Below are 19,948 nucleotides of genomic sequence, written 5' to 3' on the forward strand. Positions count from 1 at the left end.
GACTGTTGCTTTGAGTATGTGCCGCCGCCAAAACACAGGGCGGTATCCTTGTACTCTCCGCATGTTTACATGTAGCTGTTAGTTCCTCAAAAGTATGTCATTCTACAAAAAATTTTTCAAAAGTATATCATTCCACAAAAATTTTAACGTTAGATATATGATGTATTCCCTTAGAGCGTCGTGATTTAAGAGTTTCTACTTCGACAGTGTTATCATGAATAATTTAGCGAATTCTATATGGACCGTTATAAAGCAGAAAAAATTTCCGACACAAGCCTTTTCCTTTGTGAGACAATCGATGAGACTTAATTAACACCTTCTGACCAACTGACAAGATTTTTAAACGACCAGGACGCTTTGCTGATTTCACTCTTCTAGCAGCCGCAGATGCAATATATTGTAGAGCCAGATTCACAACTTCAGAATGCCGCAGTTTCCGTGAAGGCGGAAAAGGAACGATTTCAGAAATGCGATTTGTCGGTGCTTTGTTTTTTAATATCAGTATAGGTGGTAAAGAAGTTGAGTCGTTAGGAAGTTCATTCAGAATGTTTTGAAAAATATGAAGGTACTGATCCCAAGTTCTGTGATTCTGATGACAATAAAGACGACACAATTTATTGATTTCCTTCATCCATCTCTCTGAAGCTTTAGATTGAGGGTGAAAAAGTGAAATGAAAATTGGTTTAATTTTACGACGCCGTAGAGTACGAAGCCAAATTTTCGAACGAAACTGTGATCCATTATCTGATATAACCTTATCAACATGACCCACTTCTTTAAGAAAATGGTTAATGAAAGCATTAGATACTGAACGAGCTGTTGCTTTGCGTAACGGTGTAAAACACACATATTTTGATGTCAACTCCACTGCTACGAAAATGTACGCAAAACCATTAGTAGATCGAACCACTGGACCGAAAAAATCAACTGCAGCCATGTCCTTTAATTTTGCTGGAATGATAGGAAACAACGGTGCTCTGTGAGAAACTGTCGGTGGTTTAGCCTTTTGACATAATTTGCATTTGGCAAGAACAAATCGAATACGTTTTTCCATATTATTGAAGTAGCAATTTTCTCGTAATTTATGAAAGCATTTTCTGGAACCAAAGTGCGCATAACTGAAATGCGTATACCAAATCAGCTTATTAACCCACTCATCAGGAATACAAACTAACCTAACAGAGTTGTCGACCGATTTTCGTTTAAAAAGAATGTCATTGCGAACTAAATAATGCTGTCTAATCGCTACGCTTTCCTTTCTCTTCCACTTCTCCTTAATGTCCTTCCAGATTGGATCCTTATTTTGCTCCTTAGCGATGTCCTGAAGCGAAGACGAAATAAAGTTCTCAAACGCAACACCTTGAATATACATCAAACAATAATTGTTTTCCTTGCAGTCCTCTTCAGCACTTTGTTTCAAGCCCATAGGTGCACGTGATAAAGCATCAGCAACAATATTTGAAGAACCCTGTATGTAAACAATACTAAAATCAAACTCCTGTAGGTACAACGCCCATCGTGACAATCTGCCGTGAGTTAATTTTGTTGACATAAGAAACTCCAGAGCTCGATGATCGGTGTAAACCTTAGTATGTCTGCCAAACAAAAATGTGCGAAATTTTGTAAAAGCCCAAACAACAGCCAAAGCTTCAAGTTCCGTAATCGAATAATTCTTTTCTGATTTCGAGAGAACACGACTTCCAAATGCAGTAGTCTTTTGTACTACAACGCCGTTTTCTTCTATCTCTTGAAATAAATGTGCACCTAGGCCTTTGTATGATGAGTCCGTCGCCAAACAAAAATCTGTAGATAAATCTGGATGTGAAAGAAGTGGAGCAGCAACTAAAGCATCACGGAGTTTTTCAAATTCTGACTGAGCTTCGTCATCCCAACACCAATTAGATTTCTTTCCAGATAGTTCACATAAACGAGGTGTGGCCAAATTGTCCAATTTAACAAAGCGTCTAAGAAAATTACAGACACCAAGGAAACTACGAACATCACGTTTTGTGGTAGGAACAGCATAATTACGAATAGCGTCAAGTTTTTCTGGATCAGGAAGAATACCTTCTGTAGAAATAATGTGACCGAGAAATTTCACCTGTGAACGACCAAATTCAGATTTCTCCAAGTTCACAGTAATGCCAGCTCTTGCAAAGATACGTAACAATGAATCCAAAATTTTGTTGTGCTCACTCCAAGAATGTTTAGCAATAAGAATGTCGTCAACATATGAAGTAATATTGTCACGAAGATAAACAGGTAAAATTTCATTTAAGCTACGAATGAATGCTGCTGAAGATACAGTAAGTCCAAACGGTAATTTCCGAAACTGGTAACAGTTACCAAAGGCTAAAAAGGCAGTGTATTTTCTACAATCAGGGTGGAGTTCTATTTGCCAAAAACTTGCGCGCATATCAATCGTGGATAAAACTTTAATTCCATGGAAATGTTGAAGAAGTTCATCTAAATTTTGTGGGCGGTCAGTTTCAGGAATGATGATATTATTTATCTGTCTGGAATCCAGAACCAAACGAATTGACCCATCCTTTTTAAGAACAACGTGTAATGGGCTAGTATAAGGACTGACTGCAGGCTCAATAATGCCCTGATCTAACATGTACTGAAGTTCATTCTTAACCTTGTCTCTGTAAGCCAAAGGAATAGCGTACGTTTTCCCGCGAAATGGTGTGTGTTCTTTTACTTTAAATAAATATTGTAAGCCTTGTATAGTTCCTGTGTGATGACTAAATACTGTAGCATGTGAAGTCAAAATGTGGTGCAGCTCTTCTCTTGCAACGTCATCTGGCACTTCAGCTTTCTTAACCTTTTCATTAATTAATTCTTCGCTATTAATTATATCATCCATCGCGTCGCTGTATCTATTGTCATTGTCATGAATAAACACATTGTCGTCATAATGCTCAACGAAAACATCAGAAGTAAGAAACCTTAAACATTTTGTATCTGACTCAGATCTTGTTAAACACTCGAAAAATTTCAAACATTTCGGCATTCCGGCAACACTCAAATTCACACTTCCTTCTTTAAAGTTCAAAATTGCTTTATGTGCGTTAAGAAACTCCATACCTAACATAATTTGTGTACTGAGTAATGGAACAATAATAAAATTAGCAGAAAATTCGTATCCTTGACAATTGAAATTTAGGTTGGTCTGTTGTTTAAGTTCTACACCCTTTCCAGAAATCGCTCCTCGAATTGTAGTTTTAGAAATAGGTAACACAGGACAGGCAATAGTTCTTTCACATATACGAAAAACTGATTCACTAATGACATTCAATGGGCTCCCAGAATCTAAAACTGCAATGAACTTATTCTTACCCACACATACTTCAATAACAGGATGTAAAAATGCGTCTACATTATTTTCCTTTTCGTCTAACAAAATGTCTCTCATGTCTTCCAGGTGTACGTAGTGTAAAGTCGTAGTGTCATTACTTTCTGAACCGTCTATATTGCTGCCAGAAGCCGAAGCTGCAAGTCATTGTCGATTGTTTGCGTCACGTCTCTGAGTATTCGCGTCATTCCGCGGATCCATTTCTACGATTTGCACTTGTCTCTCTGAAGTTCTGTCACGTGGAGGATGCCAATTAGGTCCCTCCTGTCTGTTAGATACAAATTCTTGGTTGTGTCTGTTATTAAAATTTCTGTTTTCCTGTCTGTCTGCATAACTACTTCTTGTGTAATTTCGACTGTCACTTCTGAAATTATTGTTGTATCTACTACCCTGGTTATTTCTGTAGTAAGAATTTCTATTACTGTATGAATAATTTCTGTCTTGATGATACCGATTAATGTTTCCGTATGACTGATCATTCCGGAAGGAATTACCGTTATTATAATTGTCTGTGTAATTTCTGTTAGAACGTCTGTTATTGTCATAAGGCTGGTATCTATTGTCCTGTCTGTTACGTCTGTCATTCTCAAAGTTCCCCATATAACGCCCGTTCCGATCACTATCCCTTTTCTCTGAAAATCTATTGTAATTACTGTTACTGAAAAAGTTACAAGAAGTGCCGTCATCGTTGTCATACTCAAGTTCTTGCAACAGAGTCTTAAAGGTCTCAATGTCGTCTTTACATCTTCCGGCTAAAGCAATTTGTCTTATGGATTGTGGCAGCTTAGTTAAACAAATGCGAATTAATTCAGTCGGGCTGTAAGGGTTGGAAAGGAACTGATTCTTTCGAATCATGTCTTCAAAGTATTCTGCCGGCGTGCGGAACTCAGACTGTTTAAAATTACGCTGCATAATCAGACTATGTTTGACTCTGTCTTGTGTGTTTTCGGACCAATATGCCGATAAAAATGCATGATAAAAATCATTTAGGCTATTACAATCTCTAATGAGTGCGCGCATCCGCGTCGCCGGTTCGTTTTCTAAATATCCACACATAAATTCCAGTTTGTGACTTAGTGGCCAATTTGGTGGGAGTGCGTACATAAATTGATCTAACCATGAACATGGATGTATGTCATTCTTAGAATTGCGGAAGATCTTAAATTTCCGAACAGTCAAAAAGTGTTTATAGTCAAAGTTTTCGCCTCGTGGCGACAAAGACCTACCGCGTCTGTTCCAGTCCGAATGTCGATTATTGTCTAGTTCGCGCGCCTGGCGCTCTCTTGTTGCATCCCGTAAATGAAATAAATTACTTTCTTCAAAGCCCTCTGTTACCTGTGATTCTAAATTTCTTCTGCTATATTTTCCTACGATTTCGCCTTCAATTTGCTTGACTTGCTTTCGTAATGCCTCAACTTCCCTTTTAACGCGTTCATTAAATTTTCCCTGATTTTCAACATGCTTATTTATGTTCTGGTACTCTTCGGTTTCTGAAAATGGCAATGGAGCTGTGTCATCTGAATCTCTGTCCCCATTTAAGCTAAGACTTGTCAATTTATCTGAAATCTCCTCAACTCTTTCCGATAAGTCACCTATTTGTTCTTTCTGTTTATTTACGTATTCCGTAAGTGTCGCGACTCGGGTTTCAGTATTAACACATTTAGTAGTTAACTGTTCATACTGTTGTGTTAGGTTATTTAATCTGTCATCTGGTACGGATTCCTCGATTCTCTCAAATATTTCTTTCTTATCTTTTGCACGTTGTAAATTTAACTCTGAAAATTTCTGTACTATCACGCGATCTCTTTCCTCCTGTTCTCTATCCTGTTCCCTTTGTCTAATCTCTACTGCAATTAATCTATTATTGTGAGAATTCAAAATCGGTTGTACTTCTTCTCTGATTTCTTTCTTTAATTCATCTTTCATATTTTTGAAACATGTCCCTATTCGTGAATCTAACCGTGTTTCCATTGTTTCCATCTCTGTTTCTAGCCGTGTTGCCACCGTTTTCAATTCAGATCCTAACTGTGATCCCAATGAGTCTAACCGTGTTTCCATTGTTCCCATTTGTGATCCCAGTGAGTCTAACCGTGCTTCCATTGTTCCCATCTGTGTTTTTAATTCAGATCTAAACTGTGTTTCCATTCGTGCTCCCAAATTTAATATAGCACCCATCAACTGCTCCATATCAGCCGGTTCGAAATTCTTTTCGCCCCTAACATTTCCCACAAAACCAGTTTCCCTCGTCATAGCTGTAAAGCTATCTGTGTTCGATACTGTTCCAGAATCTTCTATCGTTACTCTCGTATTCTGTGAATTTTCTGATTGAGAAAAACCTTGAACTGGTTCCGGACTATTTTCCCGACTTATTACATTGTTTTCCACTTCATTATCCATCATACTGTTGTCCTGTGTTGGCGAGTTCGCCATGTCAACAATTTCGTCATTCTCACTATTCATCATTTTTGCCTTTTTCATTGATCGCGTAATCATTTACAAAATATCCAAAACTCGTCACTATATGAAAATTACACACAATGACTCTTTATCATCAACAATATCATTCACACGAAATGTTTCCCTCAAACACGATTAACGAACAATTGAAATAATTGCACTAAATTGTCAAACGCGTATACAAGACAACAAAGAAAAAATTATGAGAAAAAAAAATACCATTAGAAGAATGACAATTACCAAATCTACACATGCAAAATAGACTACAATTACTAAACTACAAATTACAACAATACTACTGTCTACTATTTTTACAATCAGAAGAATTCCAAGGGACGATCCTGGCAGGGTCGCCACGTGCATGGGGGCTTAATTAAATGAAATGCAAATACTTTTTTAATTTCCTGTTGCTGTATGTCCGATTACGCAAGTCTCGTAAACGGCTGGCCCTGACAACTAATTGTTACGCTATCTGACTGCATAGAATGACAACAAAGAATGAAATGAAAATTTTCGTTAACACAATTAATTAATTAAGTCCCCAGCAACTATAAAACCTACGAAACCAAAGCACAAGTATAACTGTTCTGTGTGTGGGAGTGTGACTCAACGCACATCTGGCACGGTTCTTCTTCAACAAGACAAGAATTTTTAAATATCATTTATACTGACGTGATAAAAGAAAATTGGAAATACTATAATTGTGCAAGAAACCCAGAATTACACTCTAATACAAGAACACACGCCAGATGCTTTGTTGACTGAACCTGTAATGAAGCATTATTCAGGACACACAAATAATAAGAAAATAAAGAACAGTAGTTAGTTACCTTAATTTATATTGACGAAAAGCACTCAGGTCATTACAATATCTCCATTGGAACAACATCTACTATCTCTCCCATCACATAGCTGCATAAAACATCGAACAAACACTCACTACTACCCCATCTCATTCCAACTTCAGATACAAGCAGTGTCCACCACAACTGCTCGGCAAGGACTGCCTGCCGCTACCTCTCAATGAGCACTGCCAGTGGAGGCGGCGGAACAATACTCTCTCTGGCGCGATTTTTGGCGCTGTGGCTCAGTGTAGCCACCTTTCATACAGTGTAGCCACCTTTCAGCAGTTGTAACTCTCGACTGGCACGACGATTTGATTTTGGAGGACTGCGTTGGGAAGCAGTTTGAAGTCGAGGAGGACGGCCAGAACTCTTCGCTATACATACACATTCTGTATCTAGAAACTGTTGATACCATCTGCCTATCTGCCTCAACCTGAAACGTCTTTGCACTGAAATCACGGAATTGCATTTCGCAAACTCGAGAACGGAAAATAATATCTGCATTTTAAACATACGACGATTACTAAGCAAAACAGAAGACAACTGACGTCTAGCGGCTATTAATATAAACTAGACTATGTATTCGTTTCTCCAATAGGCGAGCCGAGGCGCTGCAATCGATAGTTTGGACAAAATAATACTTTGTAATACTTATATTCTTTTAGTAACACCTTGTAACGCTCACAACGGTGGTCTTAATAATGAAATAGCGTCCCGCTACTTGTTTAATGTCACATTCACTCGTTTCATTCATTTACACTGCATGTGAACTATAATACAAAAATGTTCAAAGCAAAGAGATCTCTGGCATGAGCTACAGGTTAGAATCCGCGCACTGTGACATAATGAACGAAACATGTCATCAACGTCACAGCGCTATTTCGACAACGTCTTAAGGCCGGTTCCCACTAGAGCGCGGCAGCGCGGCGTGCGGCAACGGCAGCAGCAAGCGTTTTCCGCGTTGACGCGGCGGCTCGCGGAATTGGCGTTCCCATCTGGAAGCGGCAGACGTTAGCGGTAGCCAATGACGGACAGCCACTGAGGCACGGGGCAGGACCCATTGAAACGCGCGGTGCGTTTAACTATATCTTACACCTACATGAAGGAAAGACGAAGTTGGGTGAAGACATACCAATTTTTCATTTTCTGTACAATGTACTCTTTCACATATTTCATTATTCATGTTTTCTCATTTCACCATAAACAGATTTCATGACTACCGTTCACGATTGGTCACTATCTCCTAACACATTGAAACAATGTACGACAAAAGAGATTATTCAGACAGTTAAGCGAGACAAAAATTTAAAATGTGGTACGGTAGCAGGTACACGAAAACAGTAAGAACACAAAGGCTAGGTGGAAGGGATGAAAGTGGAAGCCACCTGCTAGAATTTCCCACAGAGCATAATGTAATCATCGTCAGCACCTTGTTTAAGAATCACGAAAGAATAATATATATTTGGAACAGTTTTCGAAACCAGATTTTAAATTGTAAGGCATTTCCTGGTGCAGACGCAAACCTGACTGAAGACTGTCAATAGCAAGAAAAGCGTTCTGAAAAAGAAAATTTGTTCACACTGAATATAAATTCTAATGGTTGGATACTATTTTGCAAAGGTATTTGTGTGGAGTGCAGCCTTGTATGAAAGTGAAACGTGGACGATGAACAGTTCTGTCAAGAAGACAATGGACACTTTCAAAACGTGGTGATTCATAAGAATGCTGAACATTAGATACGAGGATCGTGTGACTAAAGAAGAGGTACGGAATTAAATAGAGGAGGAAGAGGAAATTACGGCACAACTTTGACAACAATAGCAGTTAGGTGACAGGACGTATTATGGGGTGTCAAAGAGTGAGGACAAAGGGGTTGGGTGATACTATTCTGATAATAATCATCTGTTGAAATACTATTCTACTATTTTATCTATTAATGTTAGCAGTGAGTTTACTCTTCCATGCACTCCTCCACAAAACATTTAAACTAAAACTGAAATCAGCTGAACACCAAATCTTTCAACCACTGTCTGACAACTACTGGATTCACTTTCAACTTTCTATTACTATCACTGGCTAGCCACACACACATACAAATATAAGGAGAACAAAAATAAACAAACATTAGTTTTCAGCATATAATTCTGCAGTTTGGCAACATGTACATAAACAAACCAGACAGGAAGGGACATGTGGTGAACACACTGTAGTTACGACTTCAAATCAGAGTTTTCGGTAAAACGTCTACTGCTAGTGACAGAAGAAAAAAGAGCGAGCATGAAAATGTGCTTATGTTCCATAATCTAAGTTTTAGTTCAACCTCCAGCATGTGACCAGCTGAGGGGAAATGTATATGTCCGCCAAAAACTCAATTCACTGTAAGTAATCAGTCATTCACGTAAAAAAAGATGCGAACTGTTTTATAATCTGCAAGTATCACAGATCAAAACAAAACTGAATCATTCTAGATTCCACCGAAGATGTCTTAAAGTAAAAGGCAAAATGCGTCTTGAATCAGTAAAGTACACTGGATAAAGAAAAAAGAAAGGAAATAATCAATAGCTCTACATATTTAGTAAATTACATCTTATGACATACCAGCAAATTAGTTTCGGTTTAACTTCTCATTCGACATGCTATTAAATGCCGTTTAAAAAAATTCATCTATCCCTTCTGAAAAACTGTAGTTACTTTCATATCTCGGTAGATAAACAGATTTAGGATATTTATCATGCGACGAAATACATGACTTTTCACAAGTTATTGTTTGCAAAAAAACACGTTTCGATTTCTTGAAACGTTTACGAAATTTTCAGTTGTTACAACCACGTGGGTTACGACGAGCAGGACGAAGTATCGGTCGCGCCGCGGCGACCCGCGCGCGATTCACGGCACAGACCGTCCGCCGACATATCATTCAATATCTCGAGAACGGTGATAGCTATCGATCTGCTCTCAGCTTTAAAAACAATTTCGATATGTTGACTAAATTTCATACGCAATAATGTATTACCTAAAATGAACTGTACGCAAAGTCTACGCAATGCGTTTTTACCTCTGCACACTCATTAAAATTTCGTGTAAAGGTTTACGTAAATGCGATACAGCAAGAAACCACCACGAATAACGAAAAGAAATTCGGTTCTTTATCGAGAGAAGATATCAGGCTGTAACATGCCCAAGAATCAAATTTTTCTACCGAATAGTTTCCTTGGAATCGGATGATAAGTATTTCATAGCTGCCGTCGCGTCCGCGCCAGCGGTTCGGCGAAAGTTCGCGTGGCCCGGGGTTCCGTACCTGACGTCACGCTCAGCGCGTTCTGTGATTGGCGGCGCGCACCTGGAGCGCGGCACGCGGCAGCGGAAGGGTCCTACATGGTCAAACCGTGACGCAGAGCCCGCCGCGCCGTGCCGCTGACGCCGTTTCCATGGCAACCACGCCGCTGATGCGCGGTTTTGACGCGCGGCAGCCCTAGTGGGAACCGGCCTTTACTCGCTATACTGCACACTACACTGCGACGGCCAGTGGGGCGCATCGAGTGCCAAACAACCGGTGGCGCGAAATTTGAAATCTGTACGTTCGGAAGGTCGTAAGTGAATACTATCACAACTGTTTCTTAAGTTGTCGAGCGGGTCCATTACTGAAGCTTGTATCTTCCAAGAGTGCTATCTATTTCCGTGAAATAAGAGGTCCACAGGGCACACAAACCTACACAGGGTGTTACAAAAAGGTATGGCCAAACTTTCAGGAAACATTCCTCACACACAAATAAAGAATATATGTTATGTGGACATGTGTTCTGAAACGCTTAATTTCCTTGTTAGAGCTCATTTTAGTTTCTTCCACCTACGCTCAATGGAGCACGTTATCATGATTTCATATGGGATACTCTACCTGTGCTGCTAGAACATGTGCCTTTACAAGTACGACACAACATGTGGTTCATGCACGATGGAGCTCCTGCACATTTCAGCCGAAGTGTTCGTACGTTTCTCAACAACAGATTTGGTGATCGATGGATTGCTAGAGGCGGACCGATTCCATGGCCTCCACGCTCTCCTGACCTCCACCCTCTTGACTTTCATTTATGGGGGCATTTGAAAGCTCTTGTCTACGCAACCCCGGTACCAAATGTAGAGACTCTTAGTGCTCGTATAGTGGACGGCTGTGATACAATTCGCCATTCTCCAGGGCTGCATCAGCGCATCAGGGATTCCATGCGACGGAGGGTGGATGCATGTATCCTCGCTAACGGAGGACATTTTGAACATTTCCTGTAACAAAGTGTTTGAAATCACGCTGGTACGTTCTGTTGCTGTGTGTTTCCATTCCATGATTAATGTGATTTGAAGAGAAGTAATAAAATGAGCTCTAACATGGAAAGTAAGCTTTTCCGGACACATGTCCACATAACATATTTTCTTTCTTTGTGTGTGAGGAATATTTCCTGGAAGTTTGGCCGTACCTTTTTGTAACACCCTGTATATTATTTTCATGACAAGCTTCTGTCCAATTAAAACTTTAAGAAAGTAAGATGTGCCACAACAATTTCATTCATAACAGCCAAACATTTCCACTGCCGGTATGTTACGTGACAGTACATACAGATACTTTATTTCTTGGGCAGGTATCCGTGCACCTCCCTCGAAAATCAGCAAAGATTGTAAGATACCAGTGAATTTAACTATGTGGGAATTATCTAAGATTAATTTATGCCTCGGAATGACTGTCAACACAGAACCACCCTTAAGGAACAATACTGAAATGAGTGTGCAACGGACTATCCGAATGCTTAATAATGTTTTCTGTCCCTAGTGGTGAAACTTAAGTTAGCAACTTGTGATAAAGCAATAATCAACATGAAATGTCCCACAAAAAGACATCAGAATTAATAAATGAGCAGAGTACATTCTCTGCCGAAATGTAAAAAACTGTTCATTGAAATGACTAATTTATTATAACAGAATCGCGTATGAAATATGATATTCAAACAATACAAAAAAAATCCTATAAAACACGCGTAGAGCACTATTATCTCAATAGTAAAGCTCAATTGGAAAAGTTGTCTGCAGTGATGGGATACTCTATGCGACGACTGATTCCTTGTGTAACAACGGTAATGGTATCAGATTCTATCTGACAGGACAGTGATTGTGGAAGGCTATACGACATGTATTATTAATTGACTAACTATTACTGGACGTTGATAGGACATGCCAATTAGGGCATAAAGCAACACGGAAAATCGCCTTCGTGCCGGAGCCGCAAAGATTTTCACTGTAAAGAACTGTTCATCGTGAGTGAATCCTGTGCTCAGTGCTGCGAAGGATCCGCAAGTCCACGGCCAGGAGACTTGGGCACAGACTCGAATGTAGGCCTTCACTTCGATCGCCACCCACGGACCAAACTCTGCAATGTCTACATAATACCAACTCCGGTTGAACTCCTCTCTTCTGAGTTTCAGAAGAACTCCGATGCATACACTACGTTGTCCCGTAAAGAACTCCCCACTCCTGCGTTCAGATGAGTACCCTGTAAAATCCTCGTTTTCAAAAAAATGTTAATCCAAGTGGAGGGTCTCTGAAATTCACCCTTCCAGTCGCAGGCAGCAAGACTATTCTTCGTCGTTCGCCTAATCCAAAATAACTGCACTGCCTCCCTTTTGGAGACGAGCAAAGGACACTTCTACAATAGAAAGGCTTGCCACCAAAAGCTAATGACGTCTCTGACGTCACCGTCTATTTCCCAACCATGGCGCCTTTTTTTATTGCACATGGGGAATCATTTGGTGCGGGAACTCAGCCAATTTTTCAAAAAATATGCCGGCTCCGTCCGCAACAGACTGTCACGCATCACGCATACTATGTAAACTGAAGGTGGAGAGGGGAAGAAAAGTAAGGAAAGGGATATGTGCTGTTATCTGCATCGGGACATAACGCGGAATCGGCGGCGACGAGTGATATACGTACCAGACCGGGATTTGAACACTGGATCTTCTGCTCATTAGGCAGGTGCGTTAACCACTGCGCCACACGGGTGACAGGGTCTCTACCACTTCGTGGATTATATCAGCGCGCCTCGAGGTCGATCCACATTTCCATCGAGGGCCACCTATCCTGAGTTCCTGTCCATCTCTTCCACATTCACTCTCCGAGATTCCCACAGCAGGTCGGACGTATTTGTGCACCCGCACTGAAGAAGGTGGATCCACTGCCCAGCTAGGCCCATCACATTATATGAATGCGTGGTGTCTAATCTTTCGAACACGTCTGTGTTGTGTCTGACCTGAAGTCCACACATTCATATAATATCACACACCCAGCAGCGCATGACCATCTCCTCACATTGACGCACTTTTCTCTCTCTCTCTCTCTCTCTCTCTCTATATATATATATATATATATATATATATATATATATATATATATATATATATATATATATCTCGCATTGCGCAGCATCAGTCGCACAGCTGTTATTTCGAAGAGTACGCTCAGACATAAAAGTGTTGGTAAATAACGTAGTTCAGTTCTGTCGAGAAGAAAAACGGAAAGACTTGCTACGTTTAAATAATGTAAAAACAGGGTATTTATGGTTGAGAGGGAGGGCATTGTAACATAACGTGGACCCTTTCTTAGAACAATGAGAGAAAACCAGAATTTCGTACGCATCTCTCTAGGGCAGGACTGCCCAACGTCTGGTCCGCGCACCCCTTAGGGGTCCGCCGGCTCTTTCTAGGGGGTCCGCGGCCACCCTTCACCAAATCGTGTGAAATAATGAGTAAAATTATTGAATAAAAATGTGAAAATCAAATCCATCACTATTTTTTTTCGTGTGAAAAACATATGTACTTTTACTTCAGGTCGTATTCCCAAGCACCCTTTGCGGTTCGTAAGTGAGAACGCATTCACAGTTTAGTGCCGGACAATGCGGCTTCTCTGATCGACTGTTTCGCAACAATACGGGGGTCGTTTGTGCGCTGAAACCTTTTACGCATGCGCGGACCGAGATTTGTCGACCAATCACAGTGCTCGCTGGCACATATGTGGTCCCAGGCATAATTAAATATTAAACTTGCTTTGTCAGTGCACTACCTATTTCATAAGTCGATTTTTGACCTTCAAGTTGTTTTCATTCATCTCTAAACCAAAGATAATTGATACGTCGGGTGGGGCGGGGGGGGGGGGGGGAGGGGGGGTCATTGGGAACATGGAACTTGCATTAAGAAGCTTTCAGTTCCCATGGGTTTGGCTGTGAAATTTAAAGTTACTGTGCTCTTGACTGACTAGGGGTCGAGCGGTTCTAGGTGCTTCAGACAGGGACCGCGCGACCGCTACGGTCGCAGTTTCGAATCCTGCCTCGGGCATGGATGTATGTGATGTCCTTAGGTTAGTTAGGTTCAAGTAGTTCTAAGTTCTAGGGTACTGATGACCTCAGATGTTAAGTCCAATAGTGCTCAGAGCCATTTGAACTGACTAGGGGTCCGCCATGGATTTTCGACTGAAGAAGGGGTCCACCAGCTGAAAAGGTTGGGAAGCCCTGCTCTAGGGGAATGTATTTTATTTTCGTTTCCTACGCTTTGCTGTAGAATATATTAAAAGCTATAGTACCGTACTGTTATCTACCACACTCACAGTTGCACTGTTCGCCGGTGAACCAAGTTTTATTTTTCTATTGTTCAATTAGATTGTTTTTCTGCTGCGGTGTGTCAACAGAATGTATGTTTGTTCCATTTGCTGCACTTATACCAAGTATAGTTCAGGAACTGTTTTACATTTTGATTGAGCACAGTTATATCGCTGGTGCGTCATTACAAACAACCAGTGACAGTGCAAGTCAACAGTTCGTAGCGTGCTGACCTAAAACGGTGGTTGTAAAGTGAACAGGTGACGCATAAATCAGTGAATAAATTCAGTACTACAGGTAACATTGTGAACAAAATAATACAGGTAACGTTGTGAACGAAATAATAGAGATGACGTTGTTTCCCGAAACGAGGCAGCGTAGACACTAAAAAGGAGTCCTGGTGTCTTTTCATTTCATTAAGTTTTTGTTCCATTTCCAGCTTCGTTTTGTATCGGCGGCACACGAGAAAGAGGAACACGAGACAGCTCCGCACTGGGCATAGCAGGCGGCAATAGCTGCGCGCGTGGAGCGTAGCTTCCAGTCTCGGCGAGGAAAATCTCCAACATATCTAACGCATTTTCTCGAGGAAGGAAAGAGGTATTACTCTCTTTCCACCGTCAGAAACAGTTTCGTTATGTTAGCTGTATTTCGTATTCAGCAACCTATGTCCTAAAACCCACCAAACGTAAACTGGCCAGCGACTATATTTTCCGCTGCAAACTTCTTAGAATACCCTCAGTGTAGTACTTTACTTCGAAGTATCACAGTAACTATTGAATGACAAGAAAGCAAGTTCGTTATCAAGCCACACGAGCAGTCCGTTTCTCTCCACATAATGGCAGTACAGACAGAACACGAAATCTTAGTCAGCAGAAGGCAAGACCCCTTACCTCTAATTATCCAGAGCGACAGTCAAACTAAATGCCGGGGCACACTTTGCGCAATCACTATCACCCCGTCTCATTAGATAACACAACAACAGCAAAAATGAAAGTGAGTCAAGCCCTCAGGACTTAACGTCTATCAAGATTTCTGCTTATGGGTACATTCTGTGAATCTGTTGCAGGTAAGAGGTTAATAATACCTGACAACAGAGCACTACGAAATGAGTAGATAACTTGTCGAATGAGTAGGTGGCAGAAATCTCCGTATAGGAGAAAGCGAGATGCAGAGAGGCCACGGAATTTCTGAAGGAACATAAAGCTGCTATTCAGACGGAGGAAAATCATTCACAGCCAAGCCATAAAGACGACATTTATCGAACATGGAAAAGTGCGTTCCGTACTGAAAAAGGGTACAGAAACACTTCGCCAAAGAAGGAACCAAATTTCAACGATGTATCGAGCAAAAGTAGCAAAAGCGCAAAACAAAGGAAAGGCCTACTGCAGTGCAGCCAAGCGCATGTAAAGGAAGGAACCTCCCGTAAGACGAAATATCAATTTCTAAGGCAAGAGACGCCGAAGCACCTTGAACTCACGACTTAACAGTCAGGAATTCGTAATACACTGAGACTGGGCAGACAGAGCTGTGCGCAAACAGCATCTGTAAAATTAGTGCTTAACAGGACGGTAATATAGAAAATACAAAATGTAAACTTACATGTAATCTACAAAGGATGTGAAGACGCATTCTGCCATGCCAGACTAGAAGAAACATCCGATCTACTAACAGCGCTGAGACATTATTAAGTACGATACACCCGAAAGGAAAATTTTCAACGTTTCTTTTTTACGAAACTACGAATTTTCTTCAGTTGCTATCGAGAAAAACTACATTCTTATCATCAGTTTTTGGAATGCTTATTGCTTAGAAATATTGTGGTGTGTGAACACAAGCTATTCGTTGAATCGCATCTTAACATCTACCTCAGAAACTGTGGTCACACTGCTGCTATTACATACAATATTATTCTTACACGGACGCTACATTCTTGAAAATAGCCCGGTAAAAGAGTGTGAGAATTCAGAAAGTTGTGCATAAGCTGAATAAGGAAATAACGTTCGAAATTCTGTGCTTACAGGAACCATGCACAAGAAGTTGAATCATCACACACGGTCAAAAACTATTGAAAGCTATTGTCTCATTTAATAAGGATATCTCGGCTATAAAAATTGCACAATTCTGCAATGAAGACATGATTTGTGTTGAGGTTGCGAAGTTAAATTTTTGTTTCATGTATTTCCAGTTCACTGACGCCGTAGATAAGCACGTAGAGCAATTCAAAGACATGTGAGATACTCTTCAAACAAAGCCACTAATCTCTACAATGGACTTGAATACCAAGGCACGATTATGGTCTACTTTAGAATGATAGAGGCATCAAACTACAGGAAGCCGTAATGGAATTAAATAAGGACCAGGAAAAGTGCAAAACTCCCACATGTGAAGGGAGAGCTGCTGTGCAGACAAATACAGACGTTAAAATACTCAATGGAATGCAGTCGGGAAGATCGGAACCTAGAATGTTTTCAGGTGACTACTGTAAAAATGAACTGCATGTGAAGACGCGTAACAAAGACACGATCCAACATAAGGAAACCTAATTGGATCCGTGTGAGGAGTATTTTCCGCTGCCGATGGAAGCACATGATAAGGTGGGCACAAAACCTCCAGAATTGGACACTGCAATACAAGAGGACATGAAATGTGTGCGGAGGCAAATGAGCTGGAGTTGACAAGCACGACATAACGGGACTCTCCACAGACTGAGAACAGAAGTGCGAAGGAGAGAAGATTTTAGCAGGAAGACCATAAAGCAATAATTTAAGCACCGGATGCGACACTCAAGAATAGAGAGCTGGAATTGGTTCGTGGCACGGTCTGCATCTCGACTATGGGAGTGTACCCTATAAAATCGTTTGACAAAATATAGAATTTCTGATAGTGTTATTGATTCTAAAAGCAGCAGATGGCAGCATGACAGAAAACTAGCGGCAAGTGCACAGTTACTGATGGACACACTCTTTCCAGACGACATTGCAGAGCACGAATTAGACGAAGAGAGGGAACTGCAGAACAAACGTAGGGAAGCATACGATGGACGACGAGGTAGTTATTACGTTTTCAGAAGACGAGATGAGTAAAGGAGTCCTAACGGCATCCCTGCTAAAGTTCTCCATTTCTTTCAAATGGTTCAAATGGCTCTGAGCACTATGGGACTTAACATCTATGGTCATCAGTCCCCTAGAACTTAGAACTACTTAAACCTAAGGACAGCACACAACAACCAGTCATCACGAGGCAGAGAAAATCCCTGACCCGCCGGGAATCGAACCTGGGAACCCGGGTGCGCATTTCGTTCACATGTTTGATACTTGACATTTGTGACAACTATACAGTGCATGTGTCCAGAATGAGATTTTGACTCTGCAGCGGAGTGTGCGCTGATATGAAACTTCCTGGCAGATTAAAACTGTGTGCCGGACCGAACTCGAACTCGGGACCTTTGCCTTTCGCGGGCAAGTGCTCTACCATCTGATGGCCGTGTGGTGGTTAGAGGAACGCCTGTTGAGGACCTGCAACCAACCCTTCTGTGCGCAGGACACTCTGGACCTACACTTGGAAATTGTTGCCTGCAGTTCGATTTCATATGACAACAGGAGCCCACTCGTGATTATCCCACGTCCCTGATTGGGAACTTAACGTCAGCCTCGTGATTCGACCTGTTGTGCACTGACCGAGTGCAGCAGCCATGGAACTCCACCCTACAAACTGACCTCCGACACCTGTACGACATAATGCATGAACATTTGCTTTCTTGCGTTCAACAATGTGGCGGTTACACCGGTTATTAATGTACCATCATTACCCATTTGCAACGGCTTATCTAGTGCTTACATTAACCTGTGGTCTCGCAATGTTAATTGGTTAAATATGTTACCTAGACAAATGTATTCCCAAAATTTCATTACTATACATTAACTATTTTTTGGTGTTGTGTTTTTTCCGTCAATTTACACGATACCTCGCGACTCAGTGCAGACTTTGTTTACATCAGTGGAAGTGGCGTTATACGATTCTTAGCGTGATTACCGGGTTTGACTGTCATGTTCAAAAGAACAGCTGAAAATGCTGCGCAAAAGGCTGCGCAGACGTTGCCTTTGTATGGTGTGAGCAGTGCAAGGTGTTGCTTTGCTTCACTACTAACAGCAATTGTTCTATTTCTATTCTACACGCTCCACATAAAAAGAAATTAAAATAGGTAACTTCCTAGCAGATTAAAACTGTGTGCCCGACCGAGACTCGAACTCGGGACCTTTGCCTTTCGCGGGCAAGTGCTCTACCATCTGAGCTACCGAAACACGACTCACGCCCGGTGTCACAGCTTTACTTCTGCCAGTATCTCGTCTCCTACCTTCCAAACCCTACAGAAGCTGTCCTGCGAACCTTGCAGAACTAGCACTCCTGAAAGAAAGGATATTGCGGAGACATGGCTTAGCCACAGCCTGGGGGATGTTTCCAGAATGAGATTTTCACTCTGCAGCGGAGTGTGCGCTGATATGAGGCGTGCTAGTTATGCAAGGTTCGCAGGAGAGCTTCTGTAAGGTTTGGAAGGTAGGAGACGAGATACTGGCAGAAGTAAAGCTGTGAGACCGGGCGTGAGTCGTGTTTCGGTAGCTCAGATGGTAGAGCACTTGCCCGCGAAAGGCAAAGGTCCCGAGTTCGAGTCTCGGTCAGGCACACAGTTTTAATCTGCCAGGAAGTTTCATATCAGCGCACACTCCGCTGCAGAGTGAAAATCTCATTCAAGATAGGTAATGTTAATACCGGCCCATGTAGTAATGCCAGGAAAAATTTTACTTTGGAAATTTTGTATAAGTATTTGGAACTGCTTACTTACAATTGTTGAAAGTTTTGGTACCAAGTATGCATTCTAATCTTGAAATATACAGCAAATATGAAGGATATACAGGATGAGTCATGAGGAAAGGTACATGCTTTGGCGGATGATACTACTGGTGATTCTGAACAAAAACTTCTAATAAACATAAGCCCGTTTCTCACCCGCCTCCGGGTAAACCAATGAAAACAGCTAGGAACGGGAAAGATGCTGGTGATGGTAAATTAAGCTACTGTTCTGTTATGGTTTGTTTAATTGTGTACGTTTCCTCACAGAAGATGTTCACACAGTCCACCGTCAACTGCAATGCATGTTGCTGCTCTTGTAGACAGCTGTTGTGTCGCCGATCGGAGCTCCGTTTTGCATTACTTTACCTGGACACAAGCATGTAAAATACGAGCGAGAAGTTCCTCTCTTGTGTCCACTCTGCGCTTGTAGTTGTCGGTCTTCAGCCACCCCCACAAACATTAATCTGATAGGGTAAGATCGGGTGACCTCGGTTGCCGAGAAATGACTCCACGAGGACCGATCCAGTTGCCAAGATATGTTGAGTTGAGATACTGCTTCACTGACCGTAAGGAATTTGTAGGAACTCCGTCATGTTAAAGAACATACGAGCTCGTGTTGCCAATGGGATATCCTCCACGTATTCTGCTCATACATTTTGAAGAAACTCAAGACACCGTGGCCCAGTAAGAAGGTTATCTAAAGCAACTGGACCGATGAGTTGGTCATCAGTTATACCGCACCACACGTTGACTGAAAAACGTCGTTGAAAATTCTTTTCCACCGCAGCGTGCACATTTTCATTTGCACATACA

Source organism: Schistocerca cancellata, chromosome 7 (genome assembly GCF_023864275.1).
Source record: "Schistocerca cancellata isolate TAMUIC-IGC-003103 chromosome 7, iqSchCanc2.1, whole genome shotgun sequence".
NCBI lineage: Eukaryota > Metazoa > Arthropoda > Insecta > Orthoptera > Acrididae > Schistocerca > Schistocerca cancellata.